General features: G+C 43.2%; 1 pseudogene; it reads right to left on the bottom strand.

The window, feature by feature from the left end:
• Nucleotides 1–4812: 4812 nt before the first annotated feature.
• Nucleotides 4813–26281, bottom strand: part of LOC143387991 (inactive serine protease PAMR1-like) — a 73385-nt pseudogene continuing 51916 nt past the window's right edge.

The raw sequence follows: 26281 nt of genomic DNA, 5'->3' as shown, positions 1-26281 counted from the left end.
AGGTTGAATGAGCTTCTCAGTCCGTACAGTGAGGGACAGTGTGTGTCACAGAGAACTGAGAGGGATATCATCAAAAGTGTCTTGGAAACAACTTACAGGATTTTGACTTCTAAATGATTTGGGGGAGGTTTGAAGGAGGAGTGGGGCTCAGTTCTGGATTGGAAGCTGTCAGAAAGTAGGGGTACTTCTAGAATTGGCCATCTTAATAGAAGACTGAGACCAAAGCTGTAATTGACAGAGAAGGAGCAGTGACTCATGTTAAATCCTTGGAAAGGGAGAGAACTGGTATTCGTAAAGTTTGCATCGTGGTTACACAATATATGAAAGTGGTATTCTTTATGTCTTGATCAATCCCGGTCACAGAATGACCCAGAGGGATATTGGCATGAATGAAGGTTTGCAAATGGATACTAATATGTGCTAAAGTATTTACCTTCAAGAGGAGAACACCACAGCCTAACGAGGCCTGCCATGGACACCTAAACACCAGAGCCTAGCTGATAGAATGTCACTGGTCAGGGGCCACAAGTGTACATATGCAAACAAAACAGCCACAAGAGGAATTATAAACAAACTCTTCTAGATGAAGCACAAGCAGCTAGTCCCTGGTATTTTCCTGTTGTGTCTCCTGATGGCACCTATTCAGATTCTCTGAATCTCCCCAAAGGCCTCCTCAGTGGTCAAGCACTTTCCCAGCACTTGCAAGATTTCTTCCATGTCAACTTAGGGACACTGGACCTATGCTGAAAAATTTCCTCCCCAATATGGTTCTGGATTAGGGGTGGGGAGAAAACAAGAAAAACTCTCATGAGATTTGGAATGGAAAGTGAAATAACCACTGTTTTCACACTCTGGAAGTTGGTAGAGCTCATCCAACACCAAGGCAGTTCATACACATTGTCACTCCATGTCACTCCCTCTGCTGGGATGGGACAGCAACAAAACCCACAGCTTTTCCAGCATCCTGTTCTGGCTTTTAGGAATTTGAATCAGGTGAGCATTCGGCCACATGCTAAGGATACCAACTTCTCCTGCAAGTCACTCACACCAATGAGGTTGGGGGCAGCAAGAGACACACATGGGTTTCTGTTTGTCCTCACAGGTTCTAGTTTGTCCTTGCTGTGTCAAGTTCACATCCAGTTTTCATTCCCAACTGCTGGCCTGGTGGATTCAGGACCAACCAGGAGCAAAGTCTTCTCCACAAGTTCCTGGTGTTATGTGGTGAGTATAATCCCTTACTCTCTGTGACTCTTAAGAGTTCTGGTTGACTGACAAACTCTGGCTGATGTCCACACCAGATTTCCAGCTGTGAGTCCTATTCTAGAATGCAAGGTGGGTGTTATAAAGAGAGATGGAGAACATTCCAACAGCATCCAGACACAGCCAAGGGACTGGCCCATTATCTGATTGTTTTGTTCTGACTTGAGTCTTATGAGATACAATACTCGTGGCTGGGGTAGGAAGATCTAGGGGTCATAGCAAATGGCTATGGGGCTATTAATCACATTCCCAGGATTTGGGGCCAGAAGAAGCATCTAAGAACATCCAAGTCATGGCAGAGATGACAGTTCTGCGAACCTGAACTGAGTGGTAAGGCAAGAATGGAAAAATTATGCTATGCAAGTGAAGGAGGTGTCAAAAAAAAGTGGGGAGCATGATGGTTAGGTGGGGAGTCAGAACAGTCAGGCAGGAGAATGTGAGAATGGATCCCCATGTGTGCAGTGTCCATGGAGGCAGATGTGGAGGCTTTGGGGTGCTGTGCTCAGCTGGATAACTCAGGCCCTACCAGTATTGTGGGAACCCAACCACATGCCATGTGTGTTAGTCAGTTTTCCATCATTCTGACAAAATACCTGAGACAGATGGCCCCTAAGGAGGAAAGATTTATTTTGGCTCCCGTATCAGAGGTTTTAGTCATGATCAGTTGGCCCTGTTGCTTTGGTCATGACAGTATGGCACATCATGGCATGAACACATGGCAGAGAAAGCTGCTCACTTCACAGTGGTATGAAAGCTGGGAAACGGAGAGGGGGGAGGAGGGGCCAGGATTCCAATATTGCCTTCAATGACCTGAGGTCCTCCCACACCACCTCCCAACAGTGCCGTATGCTGGTGGCCAAGCATTTAACATGTGGGCCTTTGGGAGATATTTAGGATCCCAACCACAACTCCATGTATGAGTCCATTGGTTTCTACAGTATCTCCCTATCATGCAGCTACCAAGATAAAATCCCAGGACCTTATCATGCCGATTTAACACCTGCTGAAGGGCAGGGAGGGAGGCTTAAGCAATTTGCCCAAGATCACTGAGGAAAAAAAAATGTTAAAAGACAGGAATTTGAATTCAGATCTCTTTAATTCAACTTCCATTACACCTTTCAAGGACCAGGTCTTCTGGGCTTAGAACAAAGTCTTTGGGTGACCTGATAAATATCCGTAGAATCAAATCTCCCTGCCTCAATCAAAGATTCACTTGACTGCAACATCAGATCAAGCCTCTGTCTAATTCCACAAAAACTGTGAGAAGATAAATATTTTTTGTTTTAAACCATTAAGTATTGGATAATTTGTACTCAACAATGGATAATGTATTGCTCTTGTATGAAGCCATCACGATGGAGGTGGGGGTGGTGAAAGGAAGAGAGTGTGACTCAGAGAAAGCCCTAGGAACACCAACCAAAAGACAAAGTAGAAGTAATTCCTTTCTGACTGAAGGGGTTATGTATAAACAAAGAAAGGGAGGCAGTTTGGGAGGCAAATATGTCCACTATTCCAACCTTGGGGCCAAAGTCCTTGAGGCTGAAGTTCTCTGAGACAAGTTGAAAGAACAGTAAAATTCCTGTTTGGATCTACAGGCAGAGAACATCTCCTCAGATGCCGTGTAACAAGTCTGGGTTCCCCATTCTCGTGTGGTACAGAAAAGACTGAGAAGTTCCCACAAGCCCCCAAGCGAGGAAGAAAGGGTCACTAAGAGTCTAGCTGTGCAATCACCATAGAAATCATCTCTGTGGCCATGAGGCCAAGTAATCCAAGCCAGGATCAAATAGGAATCACCACCAGATCTCAGGAGTGCCAGTCCCTACAGAGCTAAGGAGATGCCAATCAGCACCTCCTCTGAGCCCCCATGGAAGCCAATCAGCACCTCCTCTGAGCTCCCATGGAAGCAGGAGAACACAGCACAAGTTAAGCTAGTTATAGATCCTAGCACTAAATATCAGCAAAATACCCAGGATGGGAAAGACATGCCACATGCACCCAGGAACCAGCATGAAGTCAGGAGTCCCCTCGATGGTCCCAATGCTCAAAGGCACTTGAGCTTCCAAGTCACCATCTTGTAGAAGAGAAAAATGGAAAGGAGGAGTGTGCTACTTAGCTTTCTGTTACTGTGACAAAAAGCCTGAGGAAATTAGCTTAAAGAGGAAAAATTTATTTTGGTTCAGGTTTTCAGTCCATAGTCAACTGACCCAATGGCTATGGGCCTGTGGTGAAGCAGAATATCATGGCAGAATGACATTGTGGAGTAAAATTTTGTACTTTATGGTAGCCAGTAGGAGAGAAGGGAAGGAAAGGGCCAGAGACAAAATAAATTCTTCAAAGTCATGACCCTGGTGACCTGTTTTCTCTAACTAGACCCCAAATCCAAATGTTCCTGCCTCTTGCCAATACACCAGATGTAGGGGACCAAGCCTCTAACACATGAGCATTTGAGGGGACATTTAAGATCCAAATCATAACAAGGAGAAAAGATAAAAGAGTAAGTCACCCCAAAAAGAAGGTGTTAATGGGAGGATCACATAAAGAATTTACAGGATTGAATTCAACTTTTTCCTCCCTTATCCAGTGGGAAGCAGGTCTGGGGCTGAGGAGGAAACACCCATGTATTATGGAAAACAGGGAGGCTACAGGTCCTTGGCAAACCTAAATCTGATGTAAGCGAACATGTGGCTTCAATCCAACTACTCTAAAACATACGACAAAGATTTATTTTATTTCCAAAGAAGGGTTTTAGACTGGATCTAGAACATGAGAACCAAGGGCACATGGAAGTCAGCTAGTCCCTGGTGTTTTTCTTTTGTGTCACCTGATGGCACCTCTGTCTTTTTTCTCCTAATCTATGACTCACGAAGCTCCAAGAGTTGGTCTTGAAAAGACAGCGTGGTCTTTGGCACACACACTATTTGGTACCCTTAGTTCTATATTAAAGGACTATAGGGAGACATGGCTCTGACACACGTAGCCCAGAGATACAGTACGCAGGAATGAGAGCACAGCACACCTGTTTTGTAGGTCAGAAGCCAACCCTTGTTTTATTGAAATGTGTACAGGAGATTGGAAAAGAAAAGGACCAGACTGCACTGTGGCAAGGGACAAAGAATGTGCCACATCCTAACTCAGCCGTGCCAGACGTCCTGCAGGCAGCTCTTTGGAACTTGGTTTGGCTGCAGCCTCCACAGAGGCTTTGTGAAGCCCAGAACTCCTCAGGTCAACCCTCAACCAGAGGTGACCATGACATTCACCTCACTGAAAGGTGGGGAAGGCCACCAGGTCAGTCAAACCGGAAGGTGTTCTTTGAAGAAACTCAGGTCTTGAAAGCTCTAGGATCTTCCCAGTGGTTTCCAAGCAGGCGGGAAGAAGGCAGTGGCTACCAGAAACTGAGCTCTACTCACCCCCCACTGAGTTGTGTCCATGAAATCAGAAGCCCTGGCAGAGCCAAGTTCATGGGCAAAATCCACACTTCAGATCCACACTGAGTCCTGTAGCCCAGGTACAGACAGGTGCGTGGAAAAGCTCCCCAACAGGCCTGCAGCTGGCTCACTTCATGTTCCTCTCAATCCAGTCTTTGAAAGGCAGCACCTTGGTAAATGCTGTGGAGAGGCTATGACTACAAGATTTATCATAGCTCCAGCTGACCAGCCCCACCAGATGCCAGTATGGCTCAGGTGATGCCCGGCCGGGGAAGAACATAGCTGCAATGCCCCCGGTCTCCGCCGTGCAGATGTCTGAAGGGGCACTGGAGTCCTGGCTGGCACAGAACATGTTGTAGGTGACACTCATGGGGATGCCGTGGTCTTCATGCTGCTCCTCACACAGCAGTGAGTCCACCACCCTGACCACCCCAGAGCGCAGCGTGTCGTTCTTGAAGCCAGGGCTCCTCACATCTGCCAAGATGTTCCAGCCAGCCACAGTGAGGTGGGACTCCTGGAAGGAGATGCTGAGGTCCCTAGTGGCAGCGAGGCAGATGGGCTGGACACGGGTGCTGATGCCGGCCTTGTCCAGGAGCTTCAAGATGGCGATGTCAGCGTCCAGCAGTATGGGGTCGTAGTTGGGATGCAGAATGATGGCAGAAATCTATCAATACAAGGAATGGATAGCAATGGTGAGCATCCAGCTCCATGGTGAACAAGGACAGTCAAGTTTGGGGGCAAAATTATTGGGAGAAATTGTTCAAAAACCAGGTACCATTATTTGACGTTCTTTGCTCAAGAAATCTTAAAAAGTAATTGCTCTGTTTCCAGGACTGCAAACTGAAATGACTACTGGAGTCTGTTAGATGACATTAAATAAGTGGAGTATTCAGGTGAAGCTACAGAGAACAGGAGCACACACACACCCTATCTAAAGTGGACAGAAAGCTGGGTGCAGCGACCTGTGATCCCAGTGACTCAGGAGGCTGAGGCAGGAGGATTGCAAATTCAAGGTCAGCCTCAGCCATTTAGCAAGACCTGTCCCAAAATAAAAAATAAAAAGGACTGAGAATTTATTTTTGTGGTAAAATATCACTGGATTCAATCTCCAGTATGTATAAATGAATAATAAATTAAAAATAAATAAAATAAATGGGCAGAGGCCACTTCATTCCAGCTGATCGCTGCCGTACAGAAATGGACCAGCATTCTACATTTGCCAGAGCATGGACTCCAGATCTTTAACTGAAACATCTTAATTTTTTAATGGTGGTAAGTAACTAATGAAGAAAATATACATCAGCATCATCATGTTCTGTTACTGGAACTGTGTTTGAGCACATTTTCGTGAGAAACTCATGTCACACTCATCATGATATATGGGTCTCTCTCCCACTAGCCTGGACTCTTCAGAGTGGAAACCATACTTTGTTCTTTTTTGTATCTAGTTTCAGTGAAGGGCAAACTGTTGTATCCCCCAAATAGATGGATGGACAGATAGAAGGATAGGACGAGAGATGGATGGATGGGTGGACAGATGGGTAGGTGGATAGATGGATGGATGAATGGACAGATAGATGGGTGAATAGAAGGCAGGGAGAGACGCAGGAAAGAGAAAAGCATTCTGTAAATTGATGAGGAATGTCTTGGATAGGATTTGTCTATGTACTCAAAGCCTACCAGGTAGTGCCCAAATGCATTGGGTGATTAACTCTCTTTTATCCTCGAACTATTTGTTAATCTACTTTGAACTTGACTCTGTGCTAGGCTGTGAGGGTCTCATGACATAGAATGTTTATGGAAAAGATGGTTTTAGGCCAAGCAGGTATTAAACAAATAATTTCACTAACTTTTAATTTATTATGAGCTACTAGACAAATTATATGTGTATTTTACTTGGAAGTAATTGAATTCTTTTTTTAAATATTTATTTTCTAGTTGTAATTGGACACAATACCTTTATTTTATTTATTTATTTTTATGTGGCGCTGAGGATTGAACTCAGAGCCTCGCACGTGATAGGTGAGCCCTCTACTGCTGAGCCACATCCCCAGCCCAGTAATTGACTTTTGATAACCATGATGATAGATGGAGCTTGTCTCTTACTTTTAAAAGAAGCAAAGTGGGGAAGGACAGGATGGCCTTTCTAAATGCCCCTGGTATGTGCCAGGCCCGGGACTGGTACTGACATGCTAAGTTGACAGGGCTGACATGGTCCTGCTCTCCTGTGCTTAGAACTGGTTGAGCCAAAGCCCTGGTTTCCAAGTTGAGCCCTCCTCTCTCACCCGTAAGCTTTGGATGGTCTTCTCATTCTGGTCATCATCCCAGTAAAACTTCCCCAAGACAATTTTGAGATCTGCTGTCTTGATGACGGTGACCTTCCCCAGGTCAGTAACCCAGTGGGCGGCCACCACCACGGTGCGCTCGTTCACCAGGGCGCCGCTGCAGACCAGAAACCATGCGCCCTTGTGCAGGCCCCCATCGTGCACCCCACTGGTCTTCCTGTAGACGGCTGCTTGCCATGGCCAGCGTGTCCCTTGGGTCTTCAGAGAAGTGACGTTCTCAATTTTCCCACAGACTATGGAGAAAGCACCAGTTCAGTAATACCAACTTAGATATTTCCATCCAAAGGGGAATGCATCTCTCTGCCAGGAGAGCACCAACTGGAAAGGTGGTCCCATGGGTCCAATGACCACTAAGCCATCTCACCTGGATTTCTTTTCCCTTTAAATATTGATCTAAACACAGTTGGTTATAAAGTCGAAGGTTAAAATTGGAGGTTTTATAGTAAAATGAAACGCAGATTATGATCCCAGGCACTTACTATCAATAGGACTTGGGTCAAGTGACTTAATCTTTTAGAGTCTCAGTTTCCTCACCTGTAAAATGGATAGAGCAATAATAATAGTCTCATAGGGTTCCAGAAGACTGAATGAGATGATGTATACAGACCCTCAAAAATATCATGACCGTCATGATAAATGTGACCACCATGATCTAAACCATGCTGTTCTCCTTTCACAAGGGGAGAATGGAAAAAGGAGCTGGGTCTTGTTCTAGACACTTCCATATATTATCTCAGTAATCACCATCTTAACAGAGGAGGTAATTAATATTTTATTAATTAATAACAATTACCTAATTAAAATCACCGCAGGGTGGCTGTGAAATGGAGCTTAGGGTAGCCAAGATGACGTAACTAGAGGCTGCCTAGCACCTCTAACCCCCTCCCCACTTGCTGTTTAGTTCCTGCTCTCTTCCTTTTCTCCCAGTAAACATGATAGAGTTATCCACAGAAAGTATGCTCCTAGGAGTTCATGACTCCGCTTCTCCTGGGAAGTAAGTTCAAGCCAAAGGAAGACACTTCTAACCAAGGGGTTCCAGGTATCACCAAACTAGGGAAAGCCATGCAAGACCACTCCTTTGGACAATGGGACTCTCCCCAGACAACAAGTTGAATGGCTTTACACAGGCCGCTTTGGAAACTGAAAGATACCGTCACTCAAAGATGAGCCTTGACTCACTAGGGATGCAAGATGGGGCCTGCCCACTCCACTTCCCGGTCCTCAGACACGTCCTCTGGCTGCTGCCCAGGCAGCGGTAGAAGGGTGAGAGGCACTCATACTGGAGCTGGGTGTGCAGGTGCTGGTACCCAGCGGGCAGGTCTCCAAAGGGAAGGGCTGGCTTCTTGGTAGGGGCACCCTGCAGCTTCTCCTTGCTGAAGGCCGATGAATAGAGCTGGTGTAATGGCGTCTCCCTGGGTCAGAGCACATGGGGCCAGAGAAAGAGACTGTCACCCTGGTCCCTTTAGCACCCATGCCAGGTCCCATGTAGATATGTGGTTACAGCAGAAGAGGAAAATGTCCTGTCTCTGTCTCTATGTCTCTGTTCTTTCACTTCCTTTCTCTTCTCTCTCTCTCTCTCATACACACACACACACACACACACACACACACACACAGTACCCTTCACCTCTACCACTGAGCAAATTCTCTTGTACGCCGCAATCTTTTCATTCCTCCATTTCCATTTCTGGCATGCTTCCAACTGCCTCGGATTTTAACCAAAGAGAACTACATCTGACATAATAGCTGCTATGCAAAGACACTACACAGGCACACACACAAATTTAATTGCGAAACTAAATAGAAAAGGGAGTTAATTTGAATGAGAGAATGCAGGCGTACTTTTTTTTCCCTCCAAACATTATCATAATGGGGCAATATTAGGAATTGACTTGAACTAAACTGTGTTGATACAGTAGCTTGATTTAGCAATTAGCAGATGTAATTAGTTCACCTCAGAGAATAGAAATTTCTCTCAGGGTACATTGATTGGGAGAAATATGAAGTGTTGTGTGTAAATGTGGAAAGGGATATTAAATGATCCCTGAAGGTGAAGGCCCCAGAGACCACTCTGGGGTTCTTGGGGGAGATATACACACATTGTTCTGCTTTGTGTTCGTTTTATATTGGTGCCCACTGAGTGACAAGCTGAAATTCCTTTAGGAATCAATGTCTTCATTCCCATTTGATGAATGGAGAAGGGAAGCCCAGATAGGTAAGTGAGAGTGCTCACAGGCACACAGGAAAGGAAGATGGTTCGTGAGACCACCGTGCTTAGCTGTCATGACTTCCATGTGGTGTCACAACCACATCAATTTGATATCACTGTAAGAAATTATTTCATGCATCTCTATAGAACTTGGATCAGAGCAAATATTCCACCTATATTGATTTCACTCAACAAATATCCCTATCATGGTTCTAACCAGGTCTGTAATTCTGGGAGCTTCTGCGCTTGCAAACAAGTTTATCTCTAGGAAACTGAAGGTTCACACTGCCTTTGGGGGCTCCCCAGGTGAGCCTGGCTGTTGGAGATAAGTAGAACCCCCACCCCCCAATTCAGCAGCCTACCTTCCAGAAAGATACTGAAAAACCGAATTTCAGGTTTGCTTCTCATTTACATGAGACAGCAGGCACATTGCCACCTAACCTCCCATTAAAATTGTCTTAAAAACTGCGTTCTTTTTGAGAGGGGTTCCTCCTTGAGATGTCTCTTTGGGAAGAACAGGGGGATTCCACTTATTGGAGAGTCCAGCCCAGGGAATCACAGAGACCTGAAGACAGGGCTGAGTTTGAATTCCATTGCCACCATTTCAAAGGAAATGTCTTGCCTAAAAGGAAAAGACTTGAGAGAGAAAGAGGAAGGGTCAGATGCTGACAGGCATCCTCACCAAGGAACACTCCAGGGCGAGCCTGGTCACTCGAACTCATTATTACTAACCCTGACAATAGCTGCCTTTAACAGGTGCTTGTATGTGCAAGGTGCTTTGCTAAGTGTTAGTCTAGTGCATAAGGGAGCAGACCCTGGAGCCAGATGCTGAGTTTATGTCCTGGTTTTGCCACTTCTAGCAGTGTGACCTGGGGCAAGTTACTTTACTTCTCTGAGCCTCAGTTTACCCATATATAATAAAACGGTAATAAAAATCTGTAATAAAAAGAATAATGCCTTCCTCAGAGGCTATAGTGAGAATTAAATGAGACTAGACATGTGAAGTACTCAGAAGAGCAGCTGTACACAGAAAACATGCAATAAGTGTTAGCTATTCATGTTGGATTTAATCCTTACAACAATTCCCAGAGACTGCTATGATTATTCCTGCATTTCAAGAGAAGAAAAACAATAAAAGGCTCAGCAAGCTTAGGAACTTTCCTAGGCATACATAGAACTAAAGAGGGGCAGAACCAGCTCAGGAACCCTTGACTGTCAGTCACTCCAATGTTTTCATTCAGTAAATATTTATTGAGTGTCTTCCACATGGCAGGCACTGTCTCAGGCACTAGAACAAAGCAGACAATGCTCCTGTACTTGTAACTTCTGTATTTGGAATGGGGAGACAGAAATTGAACACGTAAACCAAGACAACCAGTAGAGCGGGAGCTGAGATGAACATGGCCAGAGAACACCAGGTAAAGGAGTTGGAGGGCAGCCGGGGGTGGTAAACTTGATAGTTTTAAAAGGGAAGCCAAGGGAGGCCTCTCTGTCAGGTAAAAACTGAGCAGAGAACTGAAAGAAGGGAGGCAGCGAGCCTCGATGGGATCCTGTGGAAGAAGTTTCCAGACCAAAAGAGGCACAAGAATAAAGTTGTACAGCAGAACTGTGCTTGGAGAGACAGCGAGAGGAAGCCTTCCTTATTGGAGCAGACACAGTGAAAAAGAGGTGAATAGAACTGGGCCTACTGCCCCTGCACCCCAAGGTGGTCTTCAGAGCTCACATCCCTGATGGCGACTGGCCATGCATCTCTAGTTTCTGGACACTACCATCTCCTCTCTCCACTACAAGAACCTCTGACTGCCAGCTGGGGTATAGGAAGGTGTTCTTCCTGATGCCAGCACCTAGAAGCTGCCACAATCCATACATAGTAATTTAGGGAAGACTCAAGTACGACAACCCAGTTCCTCAAAGACCATCTGAGTGTCTTGCTTCTCACCAATCATCTACTTTCCCACGATCCAATAAAATTTGCCCATCTTCCAACCTTTGCTACCTCTTGGCCAAAGGCAGATGGCTAATGAGCTTCCATGGAACAAGCCCTATTCTTTCATTACCATTTAGCACTAAATGTCCCTAAGAAACCCCAACACAAAGTAGAGAAAAGGAATAGGAGAGGAAATCTCCATTACCCTTCCTGACAGAGTCTCACCTTGACTGGACCTGCATTGGAAGAACTCTCCTTCTCACCAGGTCTGAGACCTTTGGCTCTCGGCAGGCTGGGAAAAAAAAAAAAAACAGACAGGGTCACATCATCTGTTTTCAGACTCACTGTTCACATGGCTCAGTTCAGATTTATCCCTAACCCCCTTTCTGGATACCACGTGCTCATTCCCCAGACTCAGAAGCAAGACATGTCAGCCAAGCTCGAACAGTTCGTTTAGCAAAAAAGCATGCTGCCTTTCTCCTAAATTGACAGCTTTCTCTGAAGAACTCTGATGCCTCTGAAAAACTCCTCCACCTAGGTGATTTGGGGCCTTGACGATTAAAAGATAGGACTATCTGCTTATGCGTCTAGCATTAGCACACTTGATCAGAACGGAATAAAATTCAAATGGAGTCCTAATATATTGCCCATACTGGGAATGAGAAGATTCTCATTTAAAACCAGGCAGCAATGTCAATCATAGATAAGTCTTGTGTAATTGATTTTTTCCAAGTCCTTTCTCTGCTATTAAGGACCCCAAAAAATCTCTAGGAGACAACTCAAAGCTCAGTTTAATTTTTCTGTAGTCTCCTTTTTTTTTCCACAAGTGAAAAGGAGTCCTTCCTGTCTCACTTTCCCAATCAAGAGCAGCCAACATTTGTCTAATTAGTGACTTAGAGTACTTTAGTTGTATTAATTTGTAAGAGTTGACAAAAATCTTCAAGGACGCCGTTCCATACTTAATGAAATAAAACATCAGAAATCTATGCTGGTGGGGATGAAAGTCGTTTCTGGCTAAAGTCTAAAGTGATTTATTCCTTTCACAAATCATTCCCTTTCATTCCTTTTCCCATGATTCAGGTTGTTGACAAACACCCAGAAGGGAAAGTAGAGGACTGAGGCAATTATCTGGATAATCTAGGACAAGAACCCGCTTTTCTTCCCAGTAAACAGCCAGATCATTGTGACTGTCCCCCAAAACAGAAGTGCCGTTAACCAGAAGCAGCTAGAAACTATGCACCCCCACTGCAACAGAAATGGTTCCAACCGCTCTCTATAACATTTCTTTACTCTGCCTCCAACTTACATTTTGCAGTATACTGCCTGGGTTGCCTTTCTTTGCATTTACCAATGCCTGGTAAGTTACACCTCTGTAATTTCCTTCTGTCTTCCATCTGAAATGTCATCCCAACTCCCCTTCACATCCTCAAATCCTCCCCAGCCTTCCAGACAGGTCCCAATTCTACCTGCTTCATGCAATTATCTCTCTTTCAAGAAACTCCCTCTCTCCTTTTCCTGAACTATCCGTTTAGTTCCTACAGCTGTCTGTTGAGTGTTCAAAGATCTACTATGTTAGTCTTGAAACATCTTAATGGGTCTCACTTCTCCCAACATAGGCAGCCAGGGAAGATGAGTCCATTCAGTTTTGACCTTGGATCTGCATATATAAACCTCAGCCCTATTGTTTTTCCTGAACTGTTCTGATAACTATATCACTCTCCTCCATCACCTCAAGATGCTGTGATTACAGTAAGCATGTCCTCCCTAAGTCTAGAAAAACTGAAGCAAATATTTTTAGGGATGGTTTCCAATCTAAGAGATAATGTGGTTCGGGAGAAAACTTAAGAGAGGAAGGGACCCCCCACACTCCAACACACACATAGGGGCTTAAAAGAATGTATTACAGCTATCAAAAAGCACAGTAGCTCCATCTACCCCTATAGCATCCTGACATACCCATAAGTTACCTTTTATGCAGATGGGCTGTTTCCCTGACCACTCTCCATTCTGTTGGCAAGTTCTCTTCTCATTGCCACTAAGAACATAGGAGTTATTACAAAAGAATGACACCACAGTGCCGATTTTTACAGATCGCCCATTGAGCAGTCCAGGACCTCCTGTTATTTTCTTGTACCCATTGACTGGTCCCCCAAGATCTGAGCAGTTTCTTTCTTCAAGGACTAAAAGTGAAAAACAAGAGAAAAGAAGAACTGTTAAAAGTCTGAGTCATTTAACTTTAGAATAGAATCTTTTCATTATTTCATTGAATTAAAAATACAGTGATATCAAGCCTGCTAACAGTGTGCGCAAAAGAATTACCAAGAGAAATCTCATAATAGCAAATGCATGTATTAGACACGTCTTTCCTTGTTTTAATGATTTATTCTCAGATGGAGAAATATTTCATTCTAAATGTAAACAACTTTGACACAAATCTGACTCTTACATGATATCATTCTTTTTTTTTTTCAAATTATAGGAGCTGGGCAAGACTGGACAAGAAAAATATTTCACCTTGATTTTATGATCAGGATACAGGCATTATTAGTTTTCAATGTTGTATTATCTCCCTCATTTCCTATTGCTTGAGCAATTAAATTAGACTGTTCAGTTTCCTATTTATGTTGTATACAAAAAAGTAGAACTGCTTAACAACAAGAATACATACATGAAATAAATTTAAATCTTATATTTCATATCAAGAAAAAAAGTGTTTCAAGTTTTAGTTAAAACTACTAGAGGACAATATCATTGCAAAAATATTACAAATTCCCCCTGATGCCCAAATTTTACTTTTTATCTGTATACTTAACATTCTTAATATTCTTAATGACTTAAAGTAAAAATGGCATCCCCAGCCATTCTGAGCACTGAACAGGATTTTAGATTTAATCTTAAAAAATTCTGTTAAATAGGTAACATATTTTTCTCATACAGATTATGGCACAATACTGAATATGACCTGTCAAAGGAAAGAGAATGAGTCTTCCAAAGAATTCAACTGAATTTGGGCACTAATCTATCAGTTTCCCTGGTTTCTTTTTAATCATTTCTTCTAAGACACAGGCTCATTCCTATAAAACAGTTCTTGGGTAATGCAGTTATGCATTTGACGTACTTTCCTTCCCATAACTGTCCCAATTATCTTCCAAGCAACTTAACTTGCTTGCCTCCAGGCAAGAAAAGAATCTTCTTTCAAATAGCACTTTTAAAACATTCAAGAATTAAAAATAAACAACATTACCGGGTGCAACTTGGCAAGATTGCTGCAATTAGCCAACTGACTGGTTTGTCTCCTCTAGGATTATCCATAGCCCATGTGGCAGATGATCAATAACACTCTGTGTGCTTTGGGGGATTATGTAATATGAGTGATTTCCCTGGTGGGTGAATCCAAAACTCTTATTTTTAAGTGTTAAAAAAGGGACCTCACTGAGCAAGACTGTTTAAAATACTAAAATGGTATAAAGAGGGCAATGTGGCTTTTTTGTGCTTCAAGTGGTCTCAGAAAACCCTAGTACTAGTATTTTCAGGAATACCTCTCTGATGGGAGGGGGAGGGAGAGGAAGCAGTACATGTCACCTCCATGATGGCGCCAGCTTCTTTTAGGAGATGCGTTCAGTCTGAACATATATCCCAGAGGGTGACCACTGGAGCTCAGAGACCACAATAAAAAACGTAGTGTATCCTGCCTGTATGTTTAAAATAATGTAACTAGTTGCCAACATAAAACTTGGGAGAATTCATACAAAAATAGGTCTCACTGGGTTCTCACACAATTTGGATCTTCAGTCTCCCAGCCTGCCTCCCCCAGAGCGACAATCACCTGGAGCTGAGAAATGGCTCTCTGCTCACCTGGGAGCTGCATTCTTTACCAGGCTGCCTGGCTCTGGCAAGTGTTTGAATCTGTGGCCAGTTGCCTATTGAGAGGCTATGATTTATGCAGTTCAAGCGTAGGTCCTCGTTTGTTTTGAGCTTTACTACAGCTCGTGGTCAAAAAAGATTGGGTGATATTTAAGGCCATTCCTGGAATACTGGGAGAAAATGAATGAGACTACAGCTACATCAGCCTCAGCAAAAGATAAATCTTTTCTACTGATGGTTTTGATAGGTGAGCCTGAGAGTGGGGTTGTCTTCCCCTTGAAAGGAAGCTCTTCCATGGTTTGCTAGTCTCTCATGCCCTGGGCTGCCACAGCCGGGTTCTCATGAAACACACACACACACACACACACACACAGTATTTAATGTGGGCTTAAATACTAGGAATTTGGGAAAGTTCTTGAGCCCTTGGAGATAAAGATTTAGGACAATCCAGGTCCTTTGTTTCTCTTTCTCAGGAGGCTATAAAAGAAGACTTAAAGAGAAATTAACTTGGAATATACAAATACCTCTGTTCAAGGGTAAAGGATGCCACTAAACATCTGCTATTCTTAAAGGCAAACAATTTTATAACTTGACATTTTTGAAATCAGGTCATAAGTGTAGTTTTCACATGGAAATTTCTGTAAAACTTAAATTCAATATCTTAGAATGGAGAACTATGACAACTATTATTTGGTTTTAAGTTATTGCTTGTGGAATGTCATCATTAGGATAGAGCAAGTAATGCTTCTATGTTAGGATCCAATGGAGTGTTCAGGGGACTGAATGCTTGTTTCCCCCTCAAATTCATATGTCAAAATCCTAATCCCCGATATCATGGTATTAGGGAGAGGGAGTCTTTGGGAAGTGATCAGGTCATGAAAATTGAGCCCTGGTGTGTGAGACTTTTGCCCTTATTGAAGGCAACTCAGAGAGTTCTCTCTCCCTCCTCCTCCATGTGAGGATACAGCAAGAAGACAGCCCTCTATGAACCAGAAAGCAGCCTTCACCAGACAGTGAATCTTCCAGCGCCTTGATCTTGGACTTCCCAGCCTCCAGAACTGTGAGAAATAAATGTTTGTTGTTTAAATCACTCAGTCTATGGTATTGACTTGTAGCAGCCCCAACTGACAAAGACAGAAGGCAAGACTACGGCTGAAAATCAAGGGAAATATAGACAACAGAATCAGATTTATAAAGGGTCCAGCAAAGTGGTCATCTGACACTACTTAAGAATATACTTTGTATACAACCAGGGATATGAAAAATGGTGCTCTATATGTGTAATAAGAATGGTAATGCATTCCGCTGTCATATATAAATTAAAAAATAAATTAAAAATGTAAAAAATAAATAACTCCGCTGATACATTCCAGAAATAAAAGACAAGATTGAGAACTTCAGTAGAAAACCAGGAATGCTGAAAAAAAAATAACCTAAGAAAAAATCAAAAACTGAAAAATTTAGTAACAGAACTCAGTGGATGGATTTAACAGCAAACTAAATAGAACTGAAAGATAGCTTATAAGAAAACTTTCAGAATGAAGTTGAAAGAGACAAGAAGGTGAAAATGTACTAAAAAATCTAAGAGGTTCATAGGACACAGTGAGAAGGTAAAGAAATACATAATTAACATTCCAGGAAAGGAGTCAGGGGGAAAGGGAGGTGGGGGGAGAGGGAGGTGGGGGGAGAGGGAGGTGGGGGGGAGAGGGAGGTGGGGGGAGAGGGAGGGAGGGAGAGCAGGAGGGAGGAAGAAGAAAAAGAAGAAGAGGAGGAGGAAGAGAAGGAGAAGAAGGAGAAGAGGAAGAAGATGATGGAGGAGGAGGAAGAGAGATGACAATGGTCAGAAACAATGTGCTAGGAGATAATAGATGAAAACTTTCCTGTACTCATGGAAGAATTTGTCCTACAGATTCATAAAGCCCCAAACCAGACAAAAATGAAAAAATAGATACATGGGAATGTTTTAAAGCAACCAAAGTGGAGACAGACCAAGGGATTTGAAAACCATACTTTCCGATATTTGAAGTCATTGCTGGGCATGATGGCACACACGTGTAATCCCAGAGACTCAGAAGGCTGAGGCAGGAGGATCATTGGCTCAGCAACTTAGTGAGGCCCAAACTAACTTAGCAAGACCCTGTCTCAAAATTTTTAAAAAGGGAAGAGGGGGGTTGGCTAGCAATGTAGCTCAGTGGTAAAGCACCTCTAGGTTAAATCTCTAGTCCCCAAAAAAGTGAAAATTAAAATAAAATAACAATTGTAGTCATTATCTTTACTGATTTTGCTTCTTTATACTTTTATCAAGTTTTACAATCATAAAGTAAAATCATAAAAGTTTGTTTTTTATTATTTTTGTTGTTGTTTCTGTATTTATTATTTTTTAAATATTTTATTTTTTAGTTATAGTTGGACAAAATACCTTTATTTTATTTATTTATTTATTTATTTATTTATTTATTTATTTATTTATTTATTTTTAGGTGATGTGGAGGATCGAACCCAGGGCCTCACACATACTAGGCAAGCACTCTACCACTGAGCCACAACCCAAGCCCCGGTTATTATTGTTTTAAAAAATCAAACAAAATATTTTTGAGTGCTGTCCATTAAACATCTAAATCTAGCATACAGTGTTTTATGCCTTGTTTTTTGGTCCAACTGTCTCTCAGTCCATGCAAATCTCTTTAATATTTTGTGTAATCACATTATACAATTTCGCATGAAATCTCTTAAATAAGTCTTGTAACTAGATTCTGGTAGAAAAAATACTGGCCTCTAAGATCAGATAGATATGAGTTCATCTGGTTCCCCAGAGTCTACAACAGCAGGCACTTAATAAATATTTGTTAGGGGTAGAAGGAATAAAGTGTGAAAGTTTTTCAATCTTGTACTTAAGAAACTAAGAGCTGGGAACCATTTAACCTCCCCAACCATTGATTTCTTTACTATAAAATAAAATAATAACACTTACCTGGCTGGGCTGGTTTTGAGGAGTCACAGAAATAACACAAAGTTTCTTTTTCCCTCATTTGCCTTTGTTTACAAAGCACTCAATGTCTTTAAAAGCCAGTTCCCCAAATTTAATACACCTTAAAGAGCACTCCAGAGAGAAATCTTAATAGCTCATTATTAGACCTATTCAAGCACAACACAGCCTTCCGCTCTATTTCCTGGGCTTTTGGTAATATTTACCCGTGATGAACTTCCAAAACTGTGTTGATTCAGACTTCTGGGTACCAACCAGGGTGTCTGTTCATTTATTTTGTTTAATCTTACACAATAAAGCCTTAAAATTATGTTCCTATATCAAACAACCCGTGAGGGTTATTTTTTCTCTTTCATTTTCTGTACTTTCCAAAGCTTGCATACTCCCTTGTGATGTTTTTTTGAAGAGAATTCTAAAACTTTCTCCATCCTTCCCTCTCTCTCCCAGTTGACATCTACCTGGTGGGTACATAGACTATCTGCATCTCATCAGAGCTCCTCCCTGCGGTTAGGTTTCAAAATGATTTTTCCCCCTATGTGTTCTCTTTTTAGAAACCTTTGTCTCTCCCCATTGAACAGATTCATGATTCATTCTGTTTGATTTTTCAAGGACTTTAGGTTTCATTTCTCCTCAGTGGGATGGATATTTTCAGGCAAAGCCAATTGAGAATTTAAAATATCTGCATCCCTGGCCCTGAAGGAGCACCAAACTCCTGCTTTGTGAAATAAAAGATTGCATGATTAGTAATAAATAGCACATTGCCCTGTTACTTTTGGAACTCAGCCTGGGGACATTAACACACTAAGTTTAGCATGCCCCCACATGCCACTGCATGAACAACAGCAGTCATCAGAGGTACATTTCTCTGGGGTCTTGTTTCAAATAAGCATTTCAAGAAAGTGTTCTCTCTCCCTCTTTTCTTTCCCAGGGCCACGGAATGAGGAAGTTCTCTGAGTTCACTTCCCACGTGATTTCACACATGACTGCTACGTGAAGGTTTTGTGATGGCTCTTGTCATGACCATTACTGGTGTCCCAGCCAAGTCCCCTCATACTCACAAGTCACCCATCCCTCACCTTCGACATGTGATAGCTGGGGCCTACAGCCTTCAGAGGGTGTCCTTGGGCATGGCCATCTGCTTATCCAGATGGGGGGGACTAAAAAAATACCTAGAGTTCTGTCCTCCTCCCAGGCCCACCCCAGGCTCACCTGTAGCCAATATGTGGAAATAGAAGAACCTAATCCCTGTTCTTTGAGGTTTGATTTACATTCCCAGAACCCCCACGGTTGATGGGCTGTGTAGAAGATTACTTGAAAATATTCTTGCTTGATGTCTTCCTCTTTCTTATCTTGACTCTTCCACTCCTTGCTGGTTAATCACAGGAGTAATCCCTTTAGTGAATCACCTGGGCCCATAGGCTTGACTCAGGTTATGTTTGAGGGAGAAACTAACCCAATACCTCTCTGTTAATTTCTTAGCTGGGCATCAGGGCCTCTCAGGTTTCTTCTCCATGGCACAGGTGTCTGTGATGAGGCCCCAGAGAGGCAGTGGGCTCAGCCCCAATATGGAGCCTACATGCCTTTCAGCATTCCTGGGTGGTGACGAAGCCTTAAGAAGGCTGTTGGGCCAGGCAGCTACAGGCTGGTCCTTAAGACAGCCCCCAGCTTCCATGCTTCCTCCTGGGCTCCAGCCCAGCCCCACAGCAGCCAATCTGCTGTACCTGAAGAGAATAGTTGATCTGAGGCAATGAGATTCCTCAGACCAAACAGTGCAGATCAGAATCTACCATCAGAGGAGTCTCCTTGAGGATTTGGCATGGTCCATGTTCAAGACTCTTTTCACAATCCTGGGGTACCAAAGATGATTCAACAATAATTGAAATTGAATCTCTCATGAGTCCCTGAATTATGGGGCTTAGAGTTGGATTTAAGATGATTTAAAGCAAATAAAATGTTATCTTTTTCTCCCCTGAATGGAAGAGTGAGAGGCAATACCTGTTACAAAGGCACCAAGTGAGAAGGCTAGGTCCAGAGGTCGGTGGGCAGGGGACATGGCGATGGAGACCTCAGAAGGCCTGTCAGATCAACATGCAGATGTCTTCAGGAAAAGTGGTTCTTCAGGGCACACTAATAATTTAGCTTTTCTGCACCCTCTAGTCAGAAAAGTAATATTGAATGTGACAAAAGGAAGTCCACATTTTTCATCCCTAACCCAGGGAGTGGACCCACCTTCTGGCTGTGGAAAGACATTAGATCTCTTTTTCCATGATGTCTCTGTTCACCAGTATATTCCCGTCCATAAAAGTGATACATTTTCCTAAATGAATCTAAAATCTTAATATGATACACTAGCCCCCCACCCACAAGGCATATTTGTTTTCTCCTTTTACTTAGGTCTGCAAGCTGTAAGATCATATTTGGAGACAGGAGCTGTTTATAACCTCTTAGGAACTAAAGAATCCAGTTGCTGCTTTGCCTTTTGGAAGCCAACAGGTCCACCTTTCAGAGAAGGACTGGGGAGGTGCTGCTGCCTATTGATTTGACTGATCCCTTTGCCTTCACATGAAATGTTTAATGAGTACCTCCTCTATTCCTGGCAGAACAGGACATGGGAAGAGGTTTTTCTTTATCTTGAACATAGGACTTTTTTCATTTAAACCCAGAAATACAAGTGACATCAGTCCAGGATGATTACACTAATGTACTTTAGATATCTCAAGGCTTTCCTTGGCCTCCTTAGGCAGTTATAGACAAAAATGGTTGGATACTTTCCTTCCAGCAACTTATTCCTCAGATCAGAATCTTACCAGACAATCTTTCTCAATCAGCCAGGTACGGTGGTGCACACCTGTAATCCCAGCAGCTCAGGAGGCTGAGGCAGGAGGATCACAAATTCAAAGTCAGCTTCAGCAACTTAGTGAGGCCCTAAGCAACTTAGTGAGACCTTGTCTTAAAATAAAAAGATAAAACAGGCTGGGGATGTGGCTCAGTGGTTGAGCACCCTGGGTTCAATCCCTGGTCCAAAAAAACAAATCTTAATCAAATAAATTACTCATGGTTTAATTATTTTTTTATCTTTTTATTGGTTATTCAAAACATTACAAAGATTTCATGGTTTAATTAGAATTTTAAGGAATGTTATTATAAGAAATCCAGTTTTATTTCCTCAGGCTGACTCAACTCACTCTGACACACACAAAAAAAAGAGAGAAACCACAGGGTGGGGGTGGGGAATGTACATAATGTTTTTCATTAGCATTAATTTATCCTTACTAGTGCCTTTCTTACCTGTGCTTCTAAAAGTACATCAGAAGATAGGACCCTAACCAAGGAATAAAATAAAGGTGATCACAGGGTCCTTAAATAAATTAAAATAGGGTAAGGGGGGGTCTCAGCAAATACTAGTCAAGCGTGAAATTTGACTGTGGCCTTGGTCGCAATGAAGATGTCCCTGGGTGTGATTGATTGAACTGTCTGAGCCTGCTGTGTGGTGTGACAGAAAACCACTTATCTACAGATAGGAAGCCGGGTGAAGTGGAACCAGGTTCTAATCTAGACGCTTCTGCTGAGATTAACCATGGGGGCCTTGTTGGAATTGGAGTTCCCAGTTTTTATCACATTTGTGTTCTCCCCAAGTCACTAGACAGAGATCACCCCTCAACCAGGGCACATGGTGAAGCTATGGCAGTGTGGCTAGTACATCAGGGCATAAAGCCAAAGATGAGACAATTAGAAGAGAGATGCTTCTTTGTGATGGAAGCAGCCATGCTCCAATTGCTGTCTAAAAGGGCTAAATGAGCATTCAAACAAATCTTTATTATTGGCTTCTCTCCAAACATCCCTGGTATCTCCACTCACTCCCTGACCCTAGAGAAGAGGTGTGTGTGTGTGTGTGTGTGTGTGTGTGTGTGTGTGTGTGTGTGTCGGGGGTGTATACAGATTATAAATAAATTCCTGAGTCTAACACTGTTTTTTTTAATCAGAAATGCAAATGATTCATATTTTGAGAAACCTTCAGATAAGGCTAACCCTTAAAATTTATGTTATTCATCATTGATCAAAGATTTATCTAGAACTTTAGAGAAGCCACCAAATAGTGATTTAGCTGAATGTGATCACTGATCTTCTGGGAGAACATGACCAGATCCTGGGCTCCCCAACACCTGCCTAAGCATTATATCTGGACGTGTCTCCCAAGATGTTTCCAGAAGAGACCAGTGTTTGAATTGGTATAATGAGTACAGGGCTTACCCTCTCCAATGTGGGTAGGCAGCATGCAATCCACTGAGGGCCGGAATAGAACAAAGGAATGAGATGGAGGAAGGGAACATTGTGTTCTCTCTCTGCTTGGCTGGCTGAGCAGGATATCCACACTCGGTCCTCAGGACTCCTGATTCCCAGGCCTTCATGCCTGAACTGGAAACTACACCACTGACTCTCTACATTAGAGCCTTCAAATTACTAGCTCTCCTGTGTCTCAGTTATGGGGGTTCTCAGCCTCCATAATCAGGTGAGCCTATACATAGATGAATCTCCTATTGGTTCTACTTCTCTGGAGAACCAGGGCTAACAGAGCTCTCGAGGCTCTACTAAGTTAACTCTTCAAGAAATACACTTTCAGAGAGGTGTCTGAGGTTAAGTTCCCCCAGCAGTAGCATGTGAGACTAGGTTTTGAGTACAAGCAGTTTATCTTGGTGGCAATCCCAGGAAGGGCCAACAGTGGACTAGGGAAAATAAAGACCGTGAATTTCTTAAGTTATCAAGCAAGTTATCACTGGGGGGCAACTGAGAATCAGTGCCATTTAGCAACTCTGGGAAACAATGGGACATGCCTCATTGTTATCCCACTCAAGGAGCAAGATACCAGTTCTCACCTATGGAGCACCATCAATCCTTTGTTGAAGGATGATGGGATAAGTACTAACTCTACATGCCTCCAGGATGCCCATAGGCCAGAGGATCTTCCCAGCTGGAGAAGGTCTCAGGCAGGGTTGAAGGAATGTGAGGGCAGGAGCCAGTTGAGCTGGCACCCACTGGAATAGTGCGAGCATAAACAAGACCAGTCACTTTTTTTTTTTGGTATGAGAAGGGGAATGATCTCATTTTTAGAAATATCTAGTAACAAAGCATATTAATATTTCTGTAACTTACAAAAAAGAAATGTTCAGCGTTTCCCCAGTACTCACCCTTAGACACAGGAGAGCAAGGGAGAGGTCAGAATAAAATTAACAATCTTTGCAGCTCTAAAGGGGCCTGTGTTTGCTTTCTTTCAATCTCTATTCCATCTGCTGGTCTTCTCTTTGGGATTGTCCTATTTCTGCTTCTAAATAATTTTAACCTAGTTATGATTGCTTATGTCCTCTTGGATTTTGGAAATGGTTTAGCAGCAATTTACAAAACTGTGAGTAAAAAGCATACATTTCTGTGGGCAAATTGTATGTTGATGAAATATTTATGTCAGCCTGATAACCAGCTGAGCGGAAAAAGTAAGTCAGGATCCTATTCTGCTTTTTTAGAAAGAGCTGAGTTTCGGAGCTGTAAGATTATCTGAGAATTAGCCAGGGAAACAGGGCCAAAGTCAACAGAGCCCATCACCCCACGATGGAGCTGGTGGCAGGGGCTGGGGACAGAGGGACATTCATCTCTATTCTTAGCATACTCTTGGGATCCACTCATTCTCACTCATCACCCAAATCAAGGGAACCACTTGTGACAGAATTTTGGTTCTGTTTGGAAAAGGCATTAACTTTCTCATTGGGGCTTTGTCCTTTCTGGAAACCTGATTGAACATGAGGCCAGTGCTCAGAGACAACCTTCAGATGGCCTTTTAACTCTTCCTCACTTTCTCCTGTTCAAATTATATTTGAGTTCAAATTGTATCTAGACAAAACCAAATACTTTTTACTCACAAGAAGGTCTTCACCAACGAGGAATAATGACACCCACTGATGATGTCGTCTGCACTGAAATCTCTTTTCATCCCTTTCCAGCCAATGGCATCCTGCCTCTTTGATGCTTTCCAGCCCTTTGCGGGTGTGAATGAGACACTACCCATGTGAAATTATGCTTGGATTGCACACACTGCTATTTATTCATCTGGCACCAATTTGGAGGCTGAGGCTTACAATTAGCTATTTGATCTTAATCAGGATTGTCTTGGGCCTCTGGTACACTGTGTCTTTCGACCACTACTTTTCCGGTGTTTGGATGGCCTATTTAATTGGATAGCACTGCCTGTGCCTAAGAGATAGGTCAACTTTGACAACTTTTCAGAAATCTCTAGTCATTTTATTCCTTGGTCCCAGTCAACCTGGCACATCCCTGTTTGACAGAGTGAATGGGTAGGATAGGTAACATACCTGAGTGTTAGAAACCTAGTGGTTCTCCACCTACTACATCTGCTTGGTAATAATAGTGATCCTGGGGTTTCTTCAAATCTCAGAAGGTTTCTGAGTCAGCTCCAGGATAGAGGGCAACTCTAAACTACCGGAAGAAATGTCCCTCTGTGGTAATCATAGTTAACGTTTTGAAATATAAGAAATGTTCGCTATGGAAATGGTTGTGGCTCAGTGGTAGGGCGCTTGCCTGGCACGCGTGAGGCACTGGGTTCAATCTTCATCACCACATAAAAATAAACAAATAAAAGCATTGGGTCCATCTACAACTAAAAAAAAAATGGCCTGAGCTACACAACTCTGTCTGTTTCAATTTGAGGTTCCTTGGCTGCTGGGCACCTCCAAGTCCTTTGAGGAGATTCTTCTGAATGTCTGGCTTACAAGATGCACTCAGTAATCCTCACCACCCCTGTTGCCACCACCAAAGGCCTTCACTTCAGGAAGTTGTAGCCAGAAACTATGCAACATGTGACCCTTTCCTCTACTAAAAATGGGCTAAGATTAGGCTAGTTTTATGGCTTTGCCCAAAGGCAGAGAAAATATAGGCCATGCAGCTCTGCCATGTTTCCCCAGGGCCTGGTACACTTCATGGACACTCAGAAGTGTTTGGCTGGATGCATCTGTACAGTGGAGATGACAGAAGTACCTACCATGCAGGAAGTTGACAAACTGAGCAGGCAATGTCCCATGAAGCACGGAGCCTAGTCTATATTAGGAATGGAGAGAATAATGACTATTGCTGTTCTTTGTACATGGATACCAGCAAGAACATCCTGTTCTTAAAGAAGAGGAAGCTTTTGCCTTCTGGAGCAAGAGAGAGAGAAGTAGTGAAGGATCTAGGAGGCAGAAGCCTTTAAGGAAAAACTGGGGGATCCCTAGCCTCTGTCAAAGGGCTGGGGTTCATCTCAGGGCCAGTGATGACTGGAATGTGTTATGGTTTGGATGTGAGGTGTCCCCCAAAAGCTCAAGTGTGAGAGAAATTAAAGAAGGTTCAAAGGAGAGATGATTGGGTTGTGAGAGTCATAACCCAATCCATGAATTAATTACCTGATGGGATTAACTGGGCGGTGACTGAAGGCAGGTGGGGTGTGGCTGGAGGAGGTGGGGTATTTTGGACTTGGCTTTGGGGTATATATTTGTATTGGCAAATGGTGATCTCTCTTTTCCCCCGCCCCACCGCCGCCTTTCTGGTCATCATGTGAGCTGCTTCCTTCCACCACACTCTTCCACCATGTTATTCTGCCTCACCTCAAGCCTGTAGAAATGGAGCTGGCTGTCTATGGACCGAGACTTCTGAAATTGTGAGACCCCAAATAAACTTCTTCTCTTCTACAATTGAGCTGGCTGGGTCTTACAGTCACAGTGGCAAAAAACAACTAAAGCAGGATGTTTGTTTCCATCAGAAGTTAATTCTGCAATGCTCTCATCCTTCATCTATAACTTGTGCCCTCTTCCCAGCCCGAGGTGGGCACACAGCCCCTCCCAGCTCTAATGGATTACCTCTTAACCTGGGACCCAAATAAAATCGGCCTCCTCCATTAAGCCGTGCCTCAGTGACCTCATCTGCTAAAGCAAAGCCAAGAAGGCCTTGACCAGGAGCAGCAGATGAACACAAAACTGAGTAGAATTATGGAGGCTCTGGCCCCTCCATGCTCCAGGGGGCTCCCTCCCATGCTCTGAGAGGCATGCAGGCTAGAGAACAGTTTACATGGCCTCTCCTGCCTTCTTGTTATTTGGGAGAAATGCTGCTATGCTAAAATACTCACTGACTAGCCAAATGCACCCTTGACAAGACAACCCCAAGCACCTTACCCTGCATGCAACAGCAATGCTTTGGTTAAGAGGCCACAGAGTCTCTGCAGCCCAGCAG

This window comes from Callospermophilus lateralis, unplaced genomic scaffold, assembly GCF_048772815.1.
Source record: "Callospermophilus lateralis isolate mCalLat2 unplaced genomic scaffold, mCalLat2.hap1 Scaffold_183, whole genome shotgun sequence".
In the NCBI taxonomy this organism is placed as follows: Eukaryota; Metazoa; Chordata; class Mammalia; order Rodentia; family Sciuridae; genus Callospermophilus; species Callospermophilus lateralis.
This window is presented reverse-complemented; position numbering and strand designations above follow the sequence as displayed.